This window comes from Podarcis erhardii (genome assembly GCF_964252035.2).
Source record: "Podarcis erhardii genome assembly, chromosome: Z".
Classification (NCBI taxonomy): Eukaryota; Metazoa; Chordata; class Lepidosauria; order Squamata; family Lacertidae; genus Podarcis; species Podarcis erhardii.
Window position 1 is genome coordinate 28,363,358 of NC_138504.1, and position 10,739 is coordinate 28,374,096.

Genomic DNA, 10,739 nt, shown 5'->3' on the forward strand with positions numbered 1-10,739 from the left:
AATCAAGACAAACTGTGCAAGCCGCCAAATTCCCTTTCTGCCAGGCTAGAAGAGGGTTAGATTGAGTGGAGGCACAGTCCTGTTCTTCTGCACTTGTGGAATGACACCAACATCACTCTGCTGGCACAGAATAGTCTCTTCTGCCTGCTTGCAGTGGATAGCCCTGAAACATGGCATTTTGAGGTGCAGGGAGAGGCCACTTCAAAAAGCCCATTGGGTAGCAGCCAGGTTTTGGATTGTACCTGGAGTGAAGTAATGCTTACATAGCAATAGGTTTTGTACAGAGGCTCCAAAGAACTCCACAAAAGAAAGCCAATTCAATTATTACCTGTTTCACGAAAATGAAGGCAAACAAGATTACCTAATCAAAAAGGGCAAAGTCCAAACTAAGATTTACACAGAAAAGGGCAATTGTGAATCACAACATTATTTCAGAATACTATTTATTCTACATTTGCTTTGCAACTAGTTTTTTTTTCTTTTTTTGGCACTACAAAAAAGGGGAAATGGTAAATTAGGAAGGAGTAAATATACTGTGTAGTTAGTCAGAAGAGCACATGGGGTGGGCGTGTTGTGATACTGCATTTTCAGAAGCAACTGTTAGATTTTAATACATAACATCACAATTAATCAGGATTTAGACTGCAATATTATACGCATTTCTCTAAACAGGAAGAACCACTGAGTAGGCTTGCATATGACTCCTAAATAGGATGAAAGACTAAACACTTACTAGAAGGTAAACAAATCCCAGTGACCTTGATGTGATTTGCTTCTCCGGAAACGCTCACTGCATAACTAAAAACTGCTATCTCCTAGTTCTATAGCAACAGCATACCAACTCAGAAGTTCAATGGGACTAACGCTTAGTTAAGCCTAATTAGCTCTAAATCTAATTTTTTACATGTTTGTGAGTGCTTGTCTTAAAAAGCTGGATAGAAATATACCAAACACATTCATCAGTGTTTGTGATAGCCATGACTTAGGCTGCACAAACTGTGAGACACCAAATATGACCATACCAGCCTGTATGTATTTATTTTAGCCTGACAAACCCATCCCCATCACCCAGTATTTAATAGGCAGGTAAGAAAAAAACAGAGAATAACTTGCCAGTGACTGGCGGGGTTGCTTCCAGTTTGGGGAGATCACAAGTTGTTACACCTATGGCCTCCTTGCTCTGTACAATCTAAACTATTGCTATTGCATCAAATGACGGAATAAACCCACTTCTTATGTCACAAGGCAAAAAGAGCACCTAAAACTTATTAAGAAGTCACTAATCCATAATAATTGCTCTTGCACTGCTGCTGGGTGGTTCAAAACATGGTTTGGTTTCTGTGTTGATCACAACCATTCCAATAAGATTAATATTAATAATATAATATATATGTATTATAAATACACCTGAAGCTCTACTGAGTTCCACCCTTCCCATTCATGTTTGCTCATGAACTGAGGACATAGTTTCTAAACCCTGTTGAACAATTCTGACTACTTGCATTTTTATCTTGCCCCACCTCCATGGGGGATCAGGACCACATAAGTGATGGAACCTCTCTCCCCAATTTATCTTCACAACCACCACCCTGTGAGATGGGACAATTGCTAACTCTTAGCTCAACCTAAAGACACTGAGAGTGACAAACACGTCACAGAGCTCTGAACTATAAATTCACCTATACAATTATTAACATATGTATCATGAAGGGAATTATTGGGGGGGAGGAGACATCAGGGAAATAATAATCCCCCCAAGCATAACCCCCTATTCAAATTAACCTCCCCCACTAACCTAAATTTTTAATCCGAGGAGTTTTGCAAATCGCCTGCTTGATTTTTCTTAAAACAGAACTCAGCGAATAGTTAAAACAACAACACAGAACAGAACTCATCTTCACCACAACCCAAGTAAGATTTTGAAGCTCTTCCTGACCACATGAGTCATTTTTTATGCCTTGTTACTGCTGTTGTTACTATTATGATTGGTTCCACACCCCTCTTAGGGCACGGAAGTCATCCTGAGGTGGTCAAAGGAGAGCGAGAGAACTCGGCGATCCTCTCTGAAAGAAGCCGCAACACTTCCCTTCCAAACCCCGAAACTTTGTGTGTGTGTTGTGGTAAGAATTAACGATGTTGGGTGCGTCTCCCCCTCCTCGCTTGACCCGGTCTCAATCCCACGGCAGCTCGGGAGAAGGAGGAGGAGGGAGGAGGAGGGAGGCGGACTCACCTGGTGGAGGTAAGGCGCGGGGGAGAGGGCTCCTCAGACCCGCCGGAGGGCGGGAAAGGCGCCAAGGAAAAGCGCGGGCTCCCGGCTCTCCTCAGGAGACCCACTGCCGCTGCCGCCGCCGAACCCGGCCCAGGTCGGTAGGGCTGAGGCAACGTGGCTGCTTCTCTTGTGAGTTTCCGGGCGGAGGAAAGAAAGAAAGACGAAACCACTGAGAGGGCGGAGAGAGGGAGGAGAAAGAGGAGGCGGGTGCCGCTCAGGTGCCTCAGCCTGCCCGCCTCCACCCCTAGAAACAGCCGCTGCCGCCGCCTCTTTCCCCGCCTGCCTTTGCCTTTGCCGCCGTCCCTCAAAACAACGCCTCACACGCGCGCCCGGCTGGTTGTCCTCCAGGTGCCCCCTCCCCTCCCCTATAAGTTTCCTTTCTCTCTGTATCACACACGCAAAAGATGTATAAAATGAATGGCTGGCTCAGATGCCGCCGCCCTTGGCCAAAATGTTGCCCCAAATCGCAGGCTACAGCGCGGTGCAGACGCGGTTCGAGCGACCTGGGAGACCAGGGTTCAAGCCGCGGGGAATGACCCCCTGGTCGTCTTTGCCTGCTCTCAACCTAACCTACCTGGCAGAGTTGTTGTGAGGCCACCTTATGCTCCTTGCAGGTAAAGGGGGAGAGTTATTTATTTCATATAATTTATACACCGCTTGACTGTAACACACACACACGCAAGCTGTTTATGAAAAGATAAAAAAATTAAATTGGGTGGGGGTGGGCAAAATCTGCAACGCTACTTTAAAACATACAAAAGTTAAAACACTAAAACCTCCTGATGGGTTCCTGCACTTACACTTGTAGCCCAATCCTAAACACATCATCCTAGGGAGTCAGACCCATTGAACACAATGCACTTTTGTTTTTCTTGACTACACAGTTTCTCCATCAGTCCTAAAAAGTGGTGGGGTGTTACATAAACTGTGCCCATTTTATATTTGTTTATTATCATTTATTAAGTTTGCATCACACATTTATATGCAACTCTAGAAAGTATTGCTGCATGCCACCCCAGTCTCCAAGTGGTGTGAGATTCCATGGGTTCCAATCACTTCCTTAAGAATGAGACACAGCGGAGACTGGTATCTCTATGTTATATGGTTTATTTACACACATATATACAGTGGTACCTCAGGTTAAGAACTTAATTCGTTCTGGAGGTCTGTTCTTAACCTGAAACTGTTCTTAATCTGAGGTACCACTTTAGCTAATGGGGCCTCCTGCTGCTGCTGCGTCACCGCCACACAATTTCTGTTCTCATCCTGAAGCAAAGTTCTTTGAGGTACTATTTCTTGGTTAGAAGAGTCTGTAACCTGAAGCGTCTGTAACCTGAGGTACCACTGTACAACGATGGAGGCAGTGCCAGATTAAAGCCTGTGGAAGCCCATAGGCAGTCCAAATATCCAGGCCCCTGTTGCAGATTATCTCCTAATATGTTTTTTATTTTACCAACCAATAATTCTAATAAATCCATTTTGATCCATTGTCGTGGGGCTCCTAAAAGGCCACCTGGCACTAGATGGAGGGGTTCATAGCATTAACACTCCAAGAGGGCTTTGTTTCCCCCATAGCCACAGCCTTGGATTTAAACATAAATCACACAACTCTCTGGCTTTCCATCCTGTTGCTTTCTGCTCCTAGCTCACATCTCCTAACTCTCTAGCCTTTGTCCTTCTAACTACCAGCCAGTTGAGGGAAGGGCTCAACCCATTTATTGTCTGGCACAGATTCACTTCTTTTGTTCACTTAATGGCCCATTAATTAGGCTTTCATCTCACCAGGAATTTGAATCCTTGTTTATATTTTAACACTTGGGTCTTGGCATACAGCCTACTCCTCTGCACCAAACTCATAAAAGTATTCTGTGAGGTGACCTAAACGGAGAAAAACAGCAGCTGGTCCACGGTCAGAGAACTGACCTTGAAGTCAAACTATCCAGCCAGTGTTTTATGGTGTTCAGATTTGCAAGCTTATCTAGATTTCCATTTTTCCTCTGGGTGCCTTTTCATCAAGAGGCCTCTGAGCAGTAATATTACAGTAAGACAAAAATATTAAAATATAAGCCAATATACATAAAAAGAATTAGCATAAATCCAAGGAGCAAACAAAATTCATAGTGCTGTTGTAACAAAAACAGCAAATAAGAGAAAATGAAACTCCCAGCCGAAGAGTGTGATGAAACAAAGCCCCTATCAGAAAGGATGAAAAGGAGTTTTAACCTTTTTTTAGCCCATTGGTCTTTGAATTGCTCAAGAAAATATAACAATAATCTTGAACTTACATTAGGTCATATATTTACCTTTGATTGACACATGGCTCTGTTCAATCTTGCTTAGCAATGCTCATTCTTGGCAGAGATAATGTGAGAGAGCTTCAGAGTCATTGCTCGTGTCACGGAGAAAAACAATTTAAAATGAATGCACATTCTGACCAACTTGGAGGAGTAAACTGCAGTCTTAAGAAATACAAAAACCAATTTCAACATCTTCTATGAGATGCTACCTGAGAGGAATTCTTAAAACTTTCTAGCCCTTTTCTTGCCAGTAATTTCATATTTTGTAGGGGTTTTTAGGATCCTTGTGCTATTCTTGTTGGCAGACATATCTGTTCACTACCCCAGGCACTGTACTACAGAAAACATTTGGCATTTCATAGTTTCATTACCTCACCAGCCTCTAGCAATATATTGGATGCATACCCATTACCTAGCACTACTCTGTTCCCCTTTTAACCCATGTATAACATTTGTATGTCATCCTCCCCAACAACTGGCATTTCTCTCTGCTTATCATTTATTTGCACAATATCCCACACTATCTTCCCCTTGATGCACAAGGGCCACAGTTAAGGATACCCAAATATTCCTTTTATGCCATTCAGTCCATGTCCCAGCTATCCCTCATTCTTGGTAGTTTATTTAAAAATAAAAGATACAAGATCAATCATATAATTAAAAATGTTCTTCATTATTTTAGACATATTGATCAATATCATTCATTCTTATAGCTATCATCTGGAATTCATCTTACTCTATGCAGTCACTGGTATTGTGATTTTCAGACTAACTTGCTGGATCATCACCTCATCGTGGTGAGTAGGCTTGCATGTTCCTATGACCCTTGTGAGCGAAGCTGCCGGGAGTCTTGTATTCCCAGTAGGGTCACCAAGGCAGTAAGGTCAAAGGGGAGGAGCTAGACAAAGAAGGATCCAAGAAGTCCTCAACGGCAGAACAGGCAGAAGAATCTACCAGTCTTTGTGATACTCATGCATCGGAGATTGTGCATTGGTGTCTTCCAAAACCCCATCCCAAACCCAAAAAAGTCCCATGGTGATTGGCAAATGGTAACGGGCAGGACCATGAAATCTGGAAGCCCCTAGTCATGAACCAGCACATGGGTAGTGGATACATATTCAGTCACTCTGACACAAGGAATGAGTCAGTTGAGCAGCTCGGCAGCTGTGTCCATGACTGAGCTCACCCCAAAAAGGTGGAGGGGCTAAAAAAGGTTCCCTAAACATAGTCTACCCTCCTTTTCCCCTGAATGGATTACTGTGCCCAGTGGGGTTACCACCCAGTGGTTGTAAGACAATTGAACTTTGGAAGATGGAATATACGGACTTTGTTGAATAACACAGATAATGAACATCCCGAACACAGAACTGCCATCACTGCAAGAGAGTTGCGACGTTTTAACATTGATATTGCAGCGCTTCAAGAAATTCAAAGAGCAGGAGAGGGACAACTGAAGGAAGAAAAAGGAGGCTACACATTCTTCTGGAATACATGAACAAGAACGTTGAATACATGGAGTAGGCTTTGCTATCAGAAAGAAATGATCTTGTGAAGCTCTTGTCAGAAGTCCCTACTGGCATTAATGAGTGCAGTGTGGTGTAGTGGTTAAGAGCAGTGAACTCATAATCTGGTGAACCGGGTTCGATTCCCCGCTCCTCCACATTCAGCTGCTGGGTGACCTTGGGCTAGTCACACTTCTCTGAAGTCTCTCATCCTCACCTCACAGAGTGTTTGTTGTGGGGGAGGAAGGGAAAGGAGATTGTTAGCCGCTTTGAGACTCCTTAAAGGGGGTAAAAGGCGGGATATCAAGTCCAAACTCCTCTTCCTCCTCCTCCTCTTCTTCTTCCTCCTCTACAGTCATAAATACATAATACTGAGTTTATTGGAGCTTATTCCCTGGTGACTGGCTATGCATAAGATGGCAGTCATGCTTTTTTCTAATAAATGGAGTATTATGCCACATAGAACTGGTCTTTATTGTATGTGCATATTTGTGTGTAAATATTAGATCAATATATCTGCATTTTTAATTCTCCCAAGGGAAATTGCTATTGGGGCTGTCATGATGAACTGCTGCATTTCAAAATTTACCATAAAATATCACTGCAACTGAAATCCTTTAAATAGGTTCTCTAGAATTTTCTTCTTCTTCTTCTTCTTCTTCTTCTTCTTCTTCTTCTTCTTCTTCTTCTATTTGCTCACCATTTCCCCACATAAATATATCCAAGATGTCCTACAGCATAATAGAAAAATGGATAAAAATAACATCAATACAATTACAGTCACTTCATTTCAAAACATATGACAATCCAATTCATTTTGTTAATTCATTTTGACATAATATTTTAAATTCCTCAAAACCTCACAGACAACTTTCAAAATTTTACTCAGCTGAAAACCTCAGCAGATGCCCTTACCTTCTGCTTTTCTTCAGTACCTGCCCATTTCTCAGCATTAGACCCTGTGTCTCTGCATCTCTTAACATGTAGGTGGGTAGGTTTGTCTTTCATTTTTCTTCCTGTTCTGTGTTGTCATATGTCTCTATATGTCTGAAACAAATGGACACACCCTACTGAATAAGATGAGACACCTGCACTGTTTATGAAACAGTTTGCTTTGAGCTAAAACCACAGGATACAGAGCCAAATAAAAAAATCCCCCAGGTTCACTAAGATACTTATGTTGGTAGAGTACAATAATGGTTTCTAAATTAAGCTTTATTCATAAGATACTGTTTGTTTTTGAAGTTAGAAATATACCTACAGATAAAACTGTACCTGTGCAACCTCACAGTTGTGTTTTTTTGTTTTAAAGAATACCTAAAGAATATTTCCCTACTTATCAGGATAAGAGCTAAGAGGTTCATTTCCACTAGAACTGTGTTACTTGTTCTCCTTAAGAATGCATGGATAGTTTTGGAGAGGCTTCAGCTCATTGCACCACAGAGCAATTCCCTAATTATTCAGCCACAGCAGCAGATAATATGCAGACACTTCATGGGTCATTTTCTTTTGCCTCCATCCTCAAGACATAGCAACATACACTAAGAACTACAGGAGGAGTCCTAACTGGGTGGAATAGTTTTGAATCCAGGGTATGACCCCACACCAGGATATATGGGCATGGGTGGGCTTCATACCCAGGCATAGCTGAGCCACTAAGGAGGGGTACTGCAGGAGAAGTACAGCATGCCAATGCTGGGCCAACCAACACTTTTGCATGCTGTTGGTTAGTTAACTCCTCCAATAATAAAATTTGCCCAACCTTACTATGCCAGTTATCCATGGTGGCTCCAGTGCCATCCTTCAAGTATCCAGTGATAACCAACTGAGCTGGCACAAATAAGCGTCCAATAAGAGGTTTAAACAGCAGTCCCACATTTGTTCCCTGGAAGGGCCAAAAGTATGCCAAATCAAAGGATTTTACAGTTTTTTGCCTTGTTATTTCTTCTATTTATTTCATTAAAAATCCCCAAATTTGGAAACCTTACAACAGAGCCACCACATATATTAGCACAAGCCAACTTCTCTGTATCCTTTCCAACACAGAGCAGAAGGACTGACGTATTTGCTGCAAAAGAATTTTTTTTAGCATTGTCTGTTTGATGGATACAGGTGTTGACTTAAAAATAAAGGTTCCAAAAATAGAAGACCAATGGGTATTTTCAAGATTAATAGACCAATCAGATTCCCACACTTCCTTCAGTTTGTCCACTGTGCCAAAGTCTTTATTGATCAGTTGTTACCCTACTAAGGATAGTGGCTCAAAGACCCGGCATTTGCTTACACTCTCCTTTAAATTATATACCGTAATTTAAAGATTTGGGCAAATCCCTAGCTAAGGCAAGTGAAATTTAGATGAAATATCTAAATCTGTAAAGACCTCCCTGTTCAAAGTTTATAATATTAAATTGCCTATCACATGAGGCAGAGTCCAGGTAATAGTGTAGCATGATTTAGAAGGATATGTTAGGTAAAAGCCTTTATTTTCTGTGTTTCCAAAGTTGTAGAGTCCCTGCCAAAGTGCAGTCTGTTTCTTTTCAGAGAAGTGACATAACACCATTTTAACAAAATGAATGCTGTCTGTATAATCCAACCTAAGATTCCCTTTTCCACCTACACCTACTGATTTATTTGCCTTCTTGCCATGAAATAAATTGGATGTTGAATCTGGTTTGACTCATAATAAATCTTAAATAGAGGAATGTCCCAGCCTTCTTCAGAGGCAGGTCTGTATCTATGAACGTTAGAGGTTCTTGATCTCTACTTTTAAAAGTTAAGAATTCAACTATACTCTGCCAGCAGCTTAGTATCAAGGACAGAATCACTGTTGTTAAAAACAAAAATATACAGGCAGGACAGCTCGGGAAGATTACTTTCTTTATAGTTGCCAGACAGCTGGAATTTTTTTAATTTAGTCTGTTCCATGGGCGTAGGAGGGGCAGCTGACCCCCTCAAACAAGTTAATTAAAAAAAAAACCTTAAGCTGACTGACTGAGTCACAGATAGCTCAGTTCTGCCCCCGAAACAAAAGTCCTCCTCTCCCCAAAAACCCTGGCTGCACCCATGGTCTGTTCCACTGGAAGTATTTTCTGTCATATGACACAATAATTTGCTCTAAAAGATTTATGCAGATGTTTATATACCCAAAAGTATTAATTATAGAGAGAAGAATACCTAATATCTGGAATAAGGAAATTTGGGTACCTGGGTATATATTCAAAGACATCATCTGACATCCTATGTCTTTCCAAAATTCACTCAAAAGCCTGCCCTCATTACAAGTTTCCAACTCATATATGAGGTAGGGGAACAACTGTCTGGAGGCCTTGCAGGATGAGCAGAATGTCATCAGCATAAAAGTTTAACAGCTGTTCTGTGCCATTAGCATTAATGCCTGTGATACTAAGGTTGGACCAAAGAGTGTTAGCCAAAAATTCAAAGACTAATATGAAAAGTTGGGGGACAGTGGGCAGCCCTGTTTGGTACCCCCCCCCCTCTCTCCACACACACACACACACACAAATCTAGATCATTAGCTCATATCTATGCAGTGGTAGGTTGAATAAATAGCATATGGCAGTTAACAGGGTCAAAAACTTTTTATACATCCAGGGCCACTAGAATTAGGGGTGTTTTGTGTATTTTATGGAACTTCTTGAAACTAAAGACCTTTCAGATCAGCTATATATCTTTGAGGGATAAGACCCAACTGGTTATGATTCATGTTCTTTCCAATATGTTAAGTCTGGTAGGAAATAATTTATAATTTATATACTTTTTAAAGTGCTGAACATAATATGGATATAGTATGTTTCCTTCTCAGTGCTTTGTTTTTAGAAAGGCAAATATTCATATCTAGGAGGAAAGCTTAATACTTTTTCTCAATAGGAAGGTAACCCATAATACTGAGGCTTGCATGCCAAGTATAAAGATTAGTAGTATAAGGTTATGATCTGGGCAGCATGAGTAGTAATTGCAATTCAGTGGAATACTGCCCCAAATCTTGCATTGGATGCTTGGTATCAATCACTCTGGAATATAGCTATAATGGAAAAAATTACAAATAATTTGAGATTTTGACAAGAGCTAGAACCGCCACACACTTTTTCTGTGATTTGGCATTCCTTTATGGCATATACAGTGGAACCATCATTTTCAAGGCAGCCCTCATTGTAATTCTGGCAAATCTGGAAGCAGATTTGATAGTATGATAACTTTGATAGATGGTTGGATAGTGTTTTCGAAGCTACCAGCATGAGTCTGATCAAACTACTGGAGGCAGTGGAAGACAGAAGTGCCTGGCGTGCTCTGGTCCATGGTGTCACGAAGAGTCGGACACGACTAAACGACTAAACAACAACAAACTTGGACTTTGTTTTTTTAACCCATTTGCAATCATACTCATTCTTCATGCCTGTTTTATAACTTTGTTTTTCATCTTTTTAATTTTTATCTGTTATAATAATTGTTCTCTCTGTTTTATATACATTGTAACATATAATAATAGAAAACTTTACAAAAAAGAAAATAGCATAAGATTAATAATGTACCAGGCTTTTTTAAGGTTATTCAGTTTAATAATATTCATGTCCACTTAATAATCTTTTAAATGAAACCCGATGCTATAATTGCTGTAGTTATGCAGTCATCATGATCTCATGGCAAGCTTAA

General features: G+C 40.9%; 1 protein-coding gene across 1 annotated transcript in view; it reads right to left on the bottom strand.

Annotated features, from left to right (window-relative positions):
- The window catches only part of LOC309333481 (ligand of Numb protein X 2-like), a 45,469-nt gene extending 42,599 nt beyond the window's left edge, over positions 1-2,870 (bottom strand). The window contains exon 1 of the mRNA XM_081847038.1: positions 2,231-2,870. The gene's annotated coding sequence lies outside the window, so the exon portion shown is untranslated. The remainder of the gene's footprint in view (positions 1-2,230) is intronic.
- Positions 2,871-10,739: the final 7,869 nt, after the last annotated feature.